Source organism: Haliotis rufescens, unplaced genomic scaffold (genome assembly GCF_023055435.1).
Source record: "Haliotis rufescens isolate VD_foot unplaced genomic scaffold, xgHalRufe1.0.p SCAF_100, whole genome shotgun sequence".
Taxonomy (NCBI): Eukaryota; Metazoa; Mollusca; class Gastropoda; order Lepetellida; family Haliotidae; genus Haliotis; species Haliotis rufescens.
In genome coordinates, this window is record NW_025963781.1 from 363,533 (window position 1) to 378,702 (window position 15,170).

Consider the following 15,170-nt stretch of genomic DNA (forward strand, 5'->3'; position numbering starts at 1 on the left):
TGAAAGTCTTGACTTGTCAGTTGTGGTAATCTCCCAACTCACATACCCGCCATTACAGTTGTACCCCTGATCGTCGGTACCCGGCAACACCCGGGTAGAGCGCTGTCGAGATTACCTGGCGGAATGTGTACCTGTATGAAACTAGATTATGTAACTGTCAGACTGATTTGATGGCTTCATTCAACCATCTATCTATCTATCTATCTATCTATCTATCTATCTATCATCCATCGATCTATCCATCTGTCTATCCATCCATCTATCCAACCAACCATGCACCCATCTATCTACCCACCTATCCATCTATTATCCATCGATCTATCTATCTATCATCCATCGATCTATCTATCTATCCACCCATCCAATCGTGCACCGATCTATCTATCTAGCTAGGATCCATCGATCTATCTATCTATCCATCCATCCAACCATGCACCCATCTATCTATCTATCTATCTATCTATCTATCTATCTATCTATCTATGATCATCGATCTATCTCTATATCCACCCATCCAACCATGCACCCATCGATCATCCATCGACATATGTACCTATCTATCTATCTATCCACCCAACTATGCACCTATCTATCTATCTATCTATCTATCTATCTATCTATCTATCTACCTAACAAGCTAGCTAGCTATTTAATGCATACCTATTTCTTTTGATTTAAATTCACCAATATATCTACGAATAATTCTATCCTGCTGCTCATCAGTTCGCTGTCTATTCATATATTCATATGTTCAGTCATGTCCAATTACGTTCACTTATATTCAGTCATACTTAGATCTAATTAATATGTCGAATCAGGTTTACGGGCGGTGGAGTAGCCTAGTGGTTAAAGCGTACGCTCGCCACGCCGAAGGCCCGGGTTCAATTTCCCGAATGGGTGCATCTTGTGAAGCCTATTTCTGGCGTGATATTGCGTGATATGTTGGCGTAAAACTATACTCACTCACACAATCTAGTTCAGACAGCTTCACAGTGTTCAGCGTCTGAAAGACGGTTAGCGCTGACAAAACCTTCGTCGTCAGCTAGGTCATATGTTTGCTTCAAAAGAAGGCTTTCAAAATCAACCTTCTTGCTAATCCATCTCACAAAGCAATGACTGTGCCCAAATGATGATATCGCACACGTCAAAGCAATCAACGAATTAACTGCTTTCATGTACTTAAATTAATAAATCTTTGTATACTTCCAGTTGACGCCAAGGTCTCAAGGGAAGTCGGTCCTCTTGTAAAGCCATTCAACAGCCAAGGTAGGTGTCCTTTATAAGAAATGAGTATTGGGTGGTTAAAATGGCGTATCTTAGAGAGTGTGCATTATTAAATGCCAACGACGTGAGTTAATGTTAACACACACAGACACACACACACACTTTACGATGTTGATATATTGTTGTTATCAACGTCAACTAATTTAACTCACTCACTCACTCACTCACTCACTCACTCACTCACTCACTCAACGAATACTGTACTTATGCTATATGTGCAAATCTGAATTGGTAATAGTGAAGTCAAGTGGTTAAAGCGTTTGCTCGTCAGACCTAAGACCCGTGTTCGATTCCCCATCTTGGAGCAATCCATTCGACTTATTTCGTTGCCGGGTAAATACTGTGGTATTGAGGTGAACCATGTTGGCATCATATGTGGAGCCGTTATATGGCTGGAATAGTTCTTGAAGCGGGGTAACACCTGACCCTCTCACACTTGTGAATAAGGTTGGTTTGTTTGTTGTTTAACGCCGCACTCAGCAATATTCCAGCTATATGACGGCGGTCTGTAAATAATCGAGTCTGGACCAGACAATCCAGTGATTGATATCCTGAGCATCGATCCACGCAATTGGAATCGATGACATGCATCAACCAAGTCAGCGAGCCTGACCACCCGATCCCGTTAGCCGCCTTTTACGACAAGCATAGTCGCCTTTTACGACAAGCATAGTCGCCTTTTACGACAATCGAAACAGTGGTGATGGGAGGTGAAAGTGGGTTTAGCAAGTGAGTATGGTTTTACGCCGCTTTTAGCAATATTCCAGGAATATCACGGCGGGGGAAATTTCCTTTAACGTGGCGTGCAAGATTATTGCACGTCTGCTTGTATCAGCCGGTTTTATAGTGCTAGCCCACTGAGATACAATGCAACGGTTTAACACAGATACCCCACTAGACACAGTATAGACTCCGAGCCGACAGTCCTTGATTTATCCCCTAAATGCTGAGCGCCAGGCAGGGTAACAACAAGTACCATATTGTAACGTCTTTTGGTATCGAGGGGGCACGGGTGGCCCAGTCGTCTAAGGCGCCGCGATTCGCTGTGCAGAGTTACGTCCCTTGGGCACGCCAGAAACCTATGATTGTGGGTTCGAATCCCGGTTCGCCCCGATTATGTTTCTAGCTTTGTCAGCACCATACCCGTGCTCGTAGGTTTCACCAAAGTGGTAAACGTCTGAGACCTGCGTCACTTCGGGCTTTCCTCCCACATTAAGCTGACACGCCGCGATATAACTGGAATATTGTTAAAAGCGGCGTTAAACCCAACTCACTCACTCACTTTTGGTATAGAACCAAAAGCCTTCCGCGCTCGTGGCGGGCGCTCTACCACTAGACCACGAAGGCAGTGGGCGAATCTGATCGACAACCGGCAAAGATACATACATCGCTGAGGACAATGTGTGAACACAGCGCGTGATGAGAATCACAGCTGGTGTAATATAGAAACATCACTAATGAGCATCACTGAAAAAAATGCCCAGGAGACATGCCTGATGGCTTCTGACACGTAGTCGGGTACAGTGATCAGTGATAACTATGGAACACCGCCCATCCTAAATGTCAGCGTTCACACACATGAACATATCGTTTTGTAACGGTTTGAAAGTGTTTATTGAAACATATGTATTCCGTTCACAGCGTTAGAAATTGGCACTAGTCCTGTAGTCCTTACCAAACTGCCCAATAGTAAAGGTATCCTAAGGACTAGTAGAAATTGGCCCATTTTAAGGGTTTTGCTCTATGTTATCATTATAAAGACTAGTGAACAAAAACTGTTAGTTTCTAACCCTGCGTTCATATTAACACTGCAACAATATAACGATGATATCTGTGACTTCAAGGACTTCACAATTTATACCCATGAGCGGAATCAAACTCGGTCCACACGTACGACATCCAAAAACACTTTAACCAACTGACTATAACTCTCTTGCCCCGGGAAGATGCTAATCAACCGATGTTGATTGGAAGATGCAGTGAATGATGATTTTAACCTTGTACATCCTTCTTACGATATATTTTTTTAAAAACAACAAATGACGCATGGACAAAGAAAACACATATCCGAAACAACAATCAATTCTAACAAATGTTATATTTGGGATAACACCTTCTTAGTAAAGTACAGATTCTTATACTTTTGGGGGGTTGAGTCCCGTCCGGTATTCGAACCCGCCCTTGCCAGAGTGAGGCACCTAATCGCCAGCACACAAATTCAGGGATCTAACCCACTCAGCCACCGAGGCTTCCACAAAAATGAAAGTCCGACAACTTGTAGTCTAGATCACATACTTTGTGTACCCCTCTGACAGTCAATTCGACCGACACCGTACAAGGCTAAAAAAACGGTGACAATTAGCGGTAACATTTATATGAACGGACCATTAAGAATAGATAACAACAGAAAGCGGAAATAGTGAAAACATATTGTCTGTGATTTACTCGTCTTTTGGTGGTGATATTTTTATGAACAAAAATATGTTTTTTCTAAATATAAGGTTTTCCTGGTAAAAGAATGGGTCATAAGATGAAGCCGAAGAAAATAAAATTCGCAAAACAGTCATGCCCCGCTTATACGGACTTCAGATATCCGGAAACCTCGGTTCCCGGACGATTTCATTCAAAACGAAATAATTACTATATAAATTTACCCGTATATACGGAAATTCAGTTTCCGGAACCGGATGGTCATTTTCATACACAAAACACTGAAATGCACACAAAATTGTGTACCTTAAAAACAGCGAACAGTGAACGCCATGTCCAGATTAACAAGGTTCTGCATTACCCACGAAAAAATGGATACATATTTTAATATTCAATAAGCACATTATTGACATATTTGAGAAATATCGTCCCCTGTGTTCTCACTTTGGAAATCGGTGGACTAAATGATCAATTGGTTTGGGTCAAGTCTTTGAACAGTCAATTGACTTGATTTGACATATATATCACTCTCCACCCTGCGGCAATGTACAAAAAACATCGTCCAACAGATACTTAATGGGGTCATTACGGAAAAAAACAAGCTCAGAATAGATTAATGTGTTTTGTTTATGCATTAAGGCTTGTGTGATTATCTTTGTGATTATATGGTTTTAGATTACCCGAATGGATTGTATTTGTAACACTGCTTGTTGGGTTTTAGTTCGTCAATGATAAGGTATAAATGATGCCAGCGATATCGAAGCCTAACAGATTTATTTGAAAACGTCGGTACATAGAAATGCATATTCAAAAGTAACTTTGCGGTTGGGAAGGCTAGTGGTCAAACAAAGCGTTCGCTCGTCGCGCCAAAAACCCGGGTTCGATTCCCAACATGAGTTCAATGTGTGAAGCCTGTCTCTGGTGCCCCCCCCCCCCCCCCCCCCCCCCCCCGATATTGCTATAATATTGAAACCATACTCTTTCTCACACTCACTCACTCACTCACTCACTCGAAAGAAACACGAGGCTAGTCGTGTAATTGTTGTATGAGGCGTCGACACCCGATCTACAGAGTTGCCTCCCTTGGTAGGGCCATAAACGCCGTATTTGTTGGTTTGCAACCAATGTTCGTCCCGCATATGATCTTGATAATGTCAGCACCTACCAAGAGCATTACTTCTGACTTTCATCTTACAGTTAAACTGCCTAGCGAAAGAAAGTATACACTTGAAAATTGAATTTGACCCCGAAATTACAAACGTTATCAAAACGTTCCTAGGCTGAAAACAGTCGCCGAAACACTGCCAAGTAAAGATCCAAACACAACTTTAACACCCTTATCAAATACATCACCATCCAATAACCATTACAGTAAAATACGTTTATAACGAATACGCTTATAACGAACTGACGGATATTGCGAACTTAATTTTTGGTCTCTGTCATTTGCTGTGTAGATGTACATACGCTTATAACGAACTACGTTTATAACGAACTAAAATTAGTGGCCCATTTGAGTTCGTTATAACCGTAGTTTACTGTACGTGTTTGTTTCATATTTTAGCCACCATCAAACATGGGTATACTTTCTTTTTTGCCACGAAAGTTAAGTTAAGTGCCTTTTTCAAATGTGTGAATTTGTAACTTCGCATGATTCTAATTCATTTCAAATATGTTTTGTATTATCGACAACATGGCGCAATTTGTAATAGCGTGTAATATCTTGTTTCAAAGATCACCCCCCAAACCGTTTACACGCTTAGTTCCAAAGTGACAAATTCAACAATTTTTTCAAAATATAATTTCGAAATTAGGACTCTCATGCAGGAATTTAAAACTCTTATAGAAACTGCCACAGCTGTTGACTTGTATTTGTCCTATCCTTAATTTAGTTGTTCAAGTATCGGAACTCCTTGCCAGCCCTGTTTAAATGTTGGAAGCATCATAAAAATTCGCTACAGCGTTCCAATGATTTCAAGATTTCGGAATCGATCTTCAGATCAAATTTCATGCTTGTGTTTTGTGTACACTTCTTCTACAGATAACCCATTATTTGACTTAAAACCGATTTTCGAGGTATTTTACCCCGATAGCATTTAAGTCGATTTTGAAAATATCTCTCTCAGTTGTAACAAATTCAAGGTCACCGTGTAACGGCGAAGGGCACTGACTTGAGAATTTTGAAACAAGGCCGCTTTGAGAATTCGCAATCGACGAGGATTAATCTCTTGGAGTAAAGTGCTGTCAAAGATGAAAGGAATTTAACAAAGTTAGTGAAGCTCAATTCTTAGCCTTGTTGTCAGATTTGAAAACTGAAGTCTTCACGGTAAAGCCATTTTCAAACAGAGAACCATTCTGAGTTCAGCGGCAATGGACTTCAATGATAAGATAGGCGTTGTTTTGTTTAATCAAACAATCCCTCCTTTTGACGATTTTAGAAAATGACAATTTCATTTTTAGACATTATTTTTGAGCATTGATAAAACATTTAGAGAGGTGTGAGAGACTGGCTTGCTATTTTGGGATTTGAAGTATTTTCATAATATTTCTCAAATACGACAGAGATAAAATGCTTTAGATTGCAAATACTAACCCATTTCAAGGCGTATTTGTTGGATAGAGAGACTAATTGATCTTCATCACTGATGACTGAGCTGCTGTGAACTACAAACTCATCTCCTATCCATCTGCCTTAAGAATCTCTCTGTTTGTCTCGTCAGTTAAATTGTTAAGGATTTTTGGATGACCTTTGGCAAAACACAACCAGTCATCGATGCAGTTGAGCAACAACTTTGAGGAATGATGTCACAAACTCTATTTCACATCGACCGGGGACAGTTGTGTAGCAACACCTGTCGCGCTCCTGTCGACACTGGTATATGACGCTTGCGAATCTATCAGCGATTTAGTTTGTTTGTGTAGTTCAGTCTTAAACATAACTCTTGATTGGTAGAAGAAAGAAATGAAGACTTGTGAAGACTTGTGAAGAACTGTGAAGAACTGCGAAGAACACAGTATTGCAGAAATGTTCTTGTTCTTCTAATTGGGGATTTAACTTTTTCTTTCCGACGTACCGGAGCACAGAAATGAAGATTAGTGTTGCCCTGTGAAGTGATCATAATTTACGTATGTGTCTTTGAAAGAATCCCTATTCTCCAATTGGTATCGCTACCATCTGAGGAGAGCATGGATCTGGGGTAAGTTTGGTATTGTGTTTATGTTGATAGTGTTTTGTATCCCCTCAGCATCAGTATAATGTGTCTAGTGTTACCAGTAGAAATAGTAGGAAATGGCGCTGTATAATATTGTTATTATATCATTTCTTTGTAGCAGTAGCTTTATTAGTATTATAGTGAGCGTGGAGTGTATTTTTGTTGGTATTATTATTATTACTATTACCATTATCATTATCATTATGATTATTATTTAAATAAACAGTAAACGTAGTAGTAGTAGTAGTAGTAGTAGAAGTTACTGTAAGTATAGATATGGCAGTAGCAGCAGTGGTAGTGGTAGTAGATGCCGTAGCTGTGGCAGTAGCAGTTGAAGCAGCAGGGGAAATAGCAGCAGTAGTTGAAGTAGCAGTCGTAGTAGTAGTAGTAGTAGTAGTAGTAGTAGTAGTAGTAGTAGTAGTAGTAGAAAACGGTCATGGGAACAGAAGGGATGTGCAACCCTTGATGCAGTAGTAGTAGTAGTAGTAGTAGTAGAAGTAGTAGCAGTAGTAGTAGTAGCAGTGGTGGTAATCGTAGAAGTATTCGCTGTCGTTGTTGTGAACTACAACAGTAGCTGTAGCAGCTGAATTAGCAGAAATCAATCGTTACTCTACAAAACTGTTATTGAAACATGTCTCAACAATAATTTTTACTGGACGCATTAAACAACGTCCAGGTTCCATTTAACAAGACATCTGTAATCTACACCTCACAGGAAATATTGTCGGGGAGGGGGGGAGGGGGAGGGGGGCGCTTCATCAAAGGTGTCCCTCTGCCATTGAAGTGCAAGATTTATAGTCTATAGACGCAGGCCGCGTTGCCTAATGTACCGGTCAGACCTGGTAAATTTCTAGTTTCTCAACAAGCTTAGTCAGATTGGAAGTCAAAAATTATGTAAAGTGTAGTTATAATATCTTATCAAATCACATCATGTATCATAAAAACAAAAATAAAAATAAAAATAAAATAAAATAAAAATAACTTCAATTAATTATCTAACGTTCCTGTGTGGTTATCGGGTAAGGGTATTAAGTATGTTTATTTGTTGTTTGTTATATGCGAAGACGGTCTGTAAATAATCGAGTCTACAAAACAAGTACTTGATGTTTTGAGCATCGTCCCTCGAGATACGATGACCACGTGACAGCGACAAACAAACAAACAAACAAACAACTCTAGTCATTAAGTATCAGCTGTGCTCTCGGTCAAGGCCAACTAAAATGTTGAAAATGCTTCAAGGATTAAAAATACAATCGACATTGAATTGTTAGCACTTGACTCCCTCAACCAGCTTAACAAATTGGATATACGGCGGACCAATCTCTCACAGGATACAGCCCAGCGAGGGGTAGATTTAAAGACATTCCAACTTCCGCAGCATACGACTTGAGGATTTATTTACCAATAAAACAGCATTGTTGATAGACCAAGAGCGTACCCCATTCACCACCACTCAAACATCTCACATTCTACTTCTGGGATCTCATCTGCGTGTCAAGTGGTACATGTCTGGCTTCGCTCATTTACAACAAGCTACCACACAATACGTTTTTTGTGTCCACATAGCTATTTACCTGCTTACATTCCGCCAGTGGCAGATCCATTATGGCTGAAAATATTTTATGCGTGTTTTAAGTGGTGTTGAAATTAAATGCTTGTTTATGCAGACCTTTTGAGTATATAAACGACAAAAATAACCTCTTGAGAATAGATGTTCTGTGTAAAAAAAGGTACATGAACATAAGTGTTCCTTTTCTTGCATATTCACGACATCGTTACCACACGATACCCTGTGTTGGTATGGAACGTATGCAGGCATAGCGTCGTAAATGTGAAATATGAACCGATATTGATGCACTATGTGAAACTTGATCACTGTTGCATGTACTCTGTTTGAAGTTGAGAAATGGGTGCATTAGCTCTACGGTTAAATACCAGGTGATGTCAAATCTCTGAAAGAATGTTCCCTAGTTGCTCCTTGCAAAGGTGTTAGAGAGTGAGTATGGTTTTACGCCGCTTTTAGCACTATTCCAGCAATATCACGGCGGGGGCACCAGAAATGGGCTTCACACATTGTACCCATGTGGGGAATCGAACCCGGGTTTTCGGCGTGACGAGCGAACGCTCGTACCACTCGGCTACCAGAACGCCCCTATGTGTCAAATGGTTTCAATTTTAGAATTATTTATTCCACAATGTCAACAAATATGGCATGACTGGATATTAAAATATGAGTGAATGAGTGAGTTTGATTTTAAGCCGCTTTTAGCAATATTCCAGCCGGGGGATACCAGAAATGGGCTTCACACATTGTACCAATGTCGGGAATCGAACCCGGGGCTTCGATGTGGCGAGCGAACGCTTTAACCACTAGGCTACCCGACCGCCTCTGATGATGATGATGATGATGATGATGATGATGATGATGGTGAGGATGTTTATGATGATGATGATGATGATGATGATTGAGGATGATGATGATGACCGCCCCATTCAGACATGATGATTGTAGAGTTTCATAATGATATCAAATTTCAAACGATCAATGATCTAATGTCACATGTGTCCATTTCAAAGAGGAGGCTGTCTTTGACCACCGTCCAGTTTTCTGACCAGTGTGACGTGTGATGCTTCATTAAACCCCCTCTACTAAAACAGGTTTATAAAGCCATTAGCTTCACGACGTTACAGTAGCGGAACTCGGGTCTTGAAAATAGATTTATGAGTCTTGATGCGGTTGACCACCCTGAATAGGTACTAGGGCCCGGACGGTCAGTGTAACTGGACACTGTACCAGATGGGTAATGTCCTGTATCGATGACATTCTCACAAACTGCAACATTCGTCACCATTCAAGAATACATTCGTCACCACTCGCCTCTTTCCGTAACCTTCAAGAAGACTCGTCCCCCTATCGATGAATGTTATGAACCCAATCAGAATGCGCGTATGATTTCAAGTACTTCGTCAAAGAATCCCTCTGAACTAATTTTTTTATTTTACATACGTCTTGCATCTAAAAATATACCCAAGACACAGTTAAATGTGTTCAATCATACTGTATAATACCTCATGTCCAGATGTGCTTTAAATTGCATCTCAAATATATATCATATATGGAGAAATATATGTGAACCATAACGCGACGAGTTGACAAATATTTTAGGTATGCCCGTTTGCGCTAAGACGGAACCCGGTCGCAAAAATGGCCATGATAGGGGCACGAGTCGCTACTCGGCTTGTCCCGGAATAACACGAGTTGGTCACGAATGAAACTGCAAAGGGCAGTCATCCAAGCTGGTCGTGTTTAGCGTCTGTTACACACACACTGACGATGGTGCATTGTGAGGTTCGCGCATTCGGATCGAAATTGTCAAACTGACATAATTGTAAGAAAAATCCATGATTTTCTACCAGTATAGAAATGACCCGACAAGAAGGTGAAGTTGAGTGATGGTTCTGTTTATCAAGACATCTTGCTTGGTAATGTGGGTATGCCTAAAGTTTTGTTTGTTTTTTGTTTAACGAGGCTGTAGCAATATTCCAGGTTGTATACTCCGCAGGGAGCTGAGAATGATCATTGACCGGGATAATAATGTAGCCCTTTGAGCACGCTTTAGGGCGTGCACCTGACGCAATGAAATCTTTTATGACACAATACATTTCTTTATTAAATTAAAACAAATCATTTTCCTGGTGCTAAATTCATAGAGCTGTCTAGAGCTAGCTAGACTAGCTTCTATTTTTGTTATTATTATTATTATTTTATATATCAGTACAAAAATTCCTGATGCTGATTTCATAAAGCTGGCTAGACTAGCTTATATTATTATTATTTTTATTATATATAATTATCAGTCAGGCCCCACACGTTGGTAACAGGCACGGCAGTCAGTCGTGACACTATACAACCCTACGCAGCAAGGTTTACGTGCAATCAAATTACATACCAACATTACAGGTATGTATGGTGTGACGACATTGTAGAACGAACGAAGGGCGAATGGGGCCTTAATATAGATACAGTAAACTACGGTTATAACGAACTCAAAGGGACTACTAATTTTAGTTCGTTATAACCGTAGTTCGTTATAAGCACATATACAGCATGATTACAGCAAGTAGTCGGGACCAAAAAGTTAGTTCGTTATATCCGTCAGTTCGTTATAAGCGTGTTCGGTATAACCGTAGTTTACTGTATATACACTCTCTGATGTGTGCGCCCCGCGAGAAACGAGATCCAGCGAGACTACACAGCAGGTGACAGGATGTAAAGAGAAATAACTTGAATACATGTCTAAGTAAACCGGACAATTTGTCTTCTGCTTTTACATACCGTTTTAACTTCCTTCCTTAAGTGTTTTGCTTGAAGTTGTTAAGTTTTATCAAGGATGGGGGCGGGGCATCTATTCTTTACGGTCGTTGGTGAATGCCATGTGTGCAATAAAGGTGTGTGTGTGTGTGTGTGTGTGTGTGTGTGTGTGTGTGTGTGTGTGTGTGTGTGTGTGTGTGTGTGTGTGTGCGTGCGTGTGTGTGTGTGTGCATGTGTGTGTGCGTGTGTGTGTGCGTGCGTGTGTGCGTGCGTGCGTGCGTGTGTGTGTGTGCGTGCGTGTGTGTGTGTGTGTGTGTGTGTGTGTGCGCGTGCGTGCGTGCGTGCGTGCGTGCGTGCGTGCGTGCGTGTGTTGTTTAACGCCGCACTCAGATATATGACGAGTCTGGACGAGACAATCCAGTGATTGATATCATGAGCATCGATCCACGCAATTGGGATCGATGACGTCTGAGTACACAAGGGCAATGAACCCGTGAAGATCCGGGTGAGAATAGGTCTTCAGCAACCCATTCTTGCCGTAAAAGACGACTATGCTTGTCGTAAGAGGCGACTATCGGGATCGGATAGTCAGACTAGCTGACTTGGTTGATGCATATCATGATGCAAATTGCGTAGATCTATGCTCATGGAGTCAATTACTGGATTGTCTGGTCCATACTAGATTATTTACAGACCGCCGTCATATAGCTGCGCTGATGACAACTATATTTTTCTAATTATTAAATTATGTGCAGCTGACTTCGGTACCTAATGCATATCACGTGATACTCGCGATGACTACGCCATGCCGTTGTCATTTATCGATGCTTTAGGCATCAGTGGTGTTTAGGACAGCATTATTGATAAAATGTCAGTATTTATTAAAAAAAACAATATTTAAACAATTTAATAAAACATTATATTACGATGAATTCATGAAATTCAATTTATTAAAAACAGAACAAAATTATTATAATATTGTAGTACACGACCTGTTAACTTATTGATAATGCAATGTTTATCGAACACAGCGTGTAAATATGTAAATAAGAACTAACCATGCATTGATAAAAGTTGTGCATTTATTGTAATTGTGCATGTCACTGTGACTATGCTGTTCTGTGACGAGCCAGCTGGTCCCTCCAAGCCCGTCCACCACCCGCCTGCCCCCACCCCCGGGGTATGTGTGATGTCGATTTTCCCAGCTGTTCCCTAGGGTAACATGACACTCTCACAGATCAAGTACCAGATAATTTAACATATGGTAATATGAAAAACACCTTCAACACTAGAGAATAAGCAGCCTTGTTTATCCGCCCAAATAAATTCCATTGGGCGTGGAAGGTAAAATAGCGGTGAAAATTATATGATCCATGGTCAACTGAAGTCCACTCCCCTGTCTGTCTGCCTATCTGTCTGTACTAACATGACGTCCAAAAGAAACTTTACCACTTTGAAAACTAAACTGCTAAAATATATTAAAACATTAAAATTAATTAAAAGTTCAAACTAAATCAATGCAAAACACATTGTCTAAACACAACAATGCTCTGTGCAGAGAATGATACACGCGCTCGGCACGTTTTTTTGTTGTAAAAAATGTGAAAATGTGAAAAACACGTGCCGCTTTGGAAGTCGAAACTACACGTCCTATAATGGTATATAAATGATACTGCGGCGTGTCAGACACTCCTCCTGAACACCACAGAAATGCCACGACTGACACCGGAACAACGCATGCCCACATTGTTTGTTCCCGTGTTGCTGTAACTAACCTAATGCAACGTTACAGACAGACCGGGCAGACATCAGACAGGCCAAGAAGAGACAGGTCCAGGGTAACTACGCCCAAAGAAGACCGGTACATGCGTACTTTACATTTCCGGTATCGATTCCTAACGGTGAAGTCATCATGGAAGAATGCCTTCGGGCATACGGTTAGTCGAGACTAACCTCAATTCGGATTACTGTCATGCCAATATCAGATGCTGTATGACTGTCATTTTAAATGTTGATTTCGTTGCGATTTCGGTCTTTTGAATACGTTTTACTTCATGCATCTATCTCTTGTGTATTTTAAACTAGGGTGATTTAAAGCTATAGTAAAGTTTCTTTTGGCCGTCAGTTTATATTCAAGTTCTTATTACCACATTGCTGGATAATAAGATAATATTATTCCGCTTCTAAAGCGCATAACTCCACACGCAATTCGAAGCACTACATTTTGTATTACCCTGGTCAATGCATCAGTGTGCACTCGATTTCATTCTCAGCTCCTTGAGAAATATACAACTCAAGCTGCCTAGCGGCGCTAGAGGCGCTTGACGGTTAACAGTCACATAACTATCTCATCCTACTGGGTACCCACTTACTGCTGGGTGAATAGTACTGAATACCATGTAGTGCTGAAAGGCAACCATTTATCCTTAACTCATGTGTATACTCACTTATATTAATTCCGCTTGTGAGCAACAAAAGAAGATGCTATATATAGTGGAATAGTGCTTAAAGCGGCTTATAACCCTTTTCACTTATTTTCGTTGTTGAAGATAAGACGAATGATGTGGAACTGAATCTGATGCTCTTTCGTAGCCAGGTTACATTATTGTCTTCATATATCGAACTAACGTCTAAATTGCAATTTGGCCCGTGAAGATCCGGGGTAGAATAGGTCTTCAGCAACCCATGCTTGCCGTAAAAGGCTACTATGCCTGTCGTAAGAGGCGACTTACGGGATCGGGTGGTCAGGCTCGCTGACTTGGTTGATGCATGTCAACGATCCCAATTTCGTGGATCGAAACTCATGATGTCAATCACTGGATTGTCTGGTCAAGACTCTATTTTTTTACAGACCGCCGTCATATAGCTGCGGCGTTAAACAACAAACAAACAAACAAATTGCAATTGTGATTGTGTAAATATTTTCTAAATGCAAATCTGTAAACTGATTATTTGACGCCTAGTTTGGACGCCCAGATGTTGCGTGGCGAGAGATAGAACTAACCAGAGTCCGTCAAACCATGGATTCTTAATAGTTAGGATCCATGGTCAAACATGAGATGTTTGACAGGACAGACTACGCAATGCGCGTCCAACACCCATCCGTTTCCAAATACGACGGAGCTATCCACAACTCCTGACAGTGCCCAAATAGACCTTCTATTTCTGTAACAACGCGTGTCTTGAAACACAGCAATGCGGAAGAGTTTACTGATATAGGCTTAACTCGCACCCGCCATCTAATTGCACACGTGACTTACCCTGCACGACTTTCCATTCCTACGGGCAGGAGAATTCACCAGGGGAGGCAACCGTGTATGGCATTCGTGATTCAAATTTGCTTATGTGCCGACCCAACGCCTCTCTCGTGATGAAAAATACAACGTATTTGCTCAAGAGGCGTTGGAAACAAAGAACGAGATCTGTCGTATTTGCAGAATTAGATTTTCGTCACGGGTTGTCTCCCAGTGCTCCCACTGGGACTTCTGGGATTTGTGACTAATTAATTGCGTGTAATTAAAGCATCTGGTGGGAGACAAATCCCTAGCGAACTGATGACGTGTCTGGGACGTCAATGGACATACAATGGTGGCATCCACGTTCTAATAATGGTACTATTTGCTTGTCCATTTACTCCCAAATCAATCTGATTAGGCCTGAAATATTGATGGATGTATGGTTAATATTTCAGCTTGTTGGTTGATTCGAGATAATCAGATTTTGATTTGGGACACAATTACAACATATGCTACTCTTGCAGGTGTTTTTAATTCTTGAAAAAGGCAAATAAAACAAATTCGGGTCTCCAAACTTTAAAAAAGTATGAATTTCACCCTAAACGTTTAGTAATATTGTGTCTTTAACATTGTAAAACTGCTCTAGAAATTTAAAACCCATACGTGTATAACAAATATTCTGAAAGTTATATATTG

General features: G+C 40.7%; 1 protein-coding gene across 1 annotated transcript in view; it reads left to right on the forward strand.

The window, feature by feature from the left end:
• Nucleotides 1–1,209: 1,209 nt before the first annotated feature.
• LOC124120522 overlaps nt 1,210–15,170 on the forward strand; it is a 104,004-nt gene continuing 90,043 nt past the window's right edge. The window contains exon 1 of the mRNA XM_046483362.2: nt 1,210–1,266. The gene's annotated coding sequence lies outside the window, so the exon portion shown is untranslated. The remainder of the gene's footprint in view (nt 1,267–15,170) is intronic.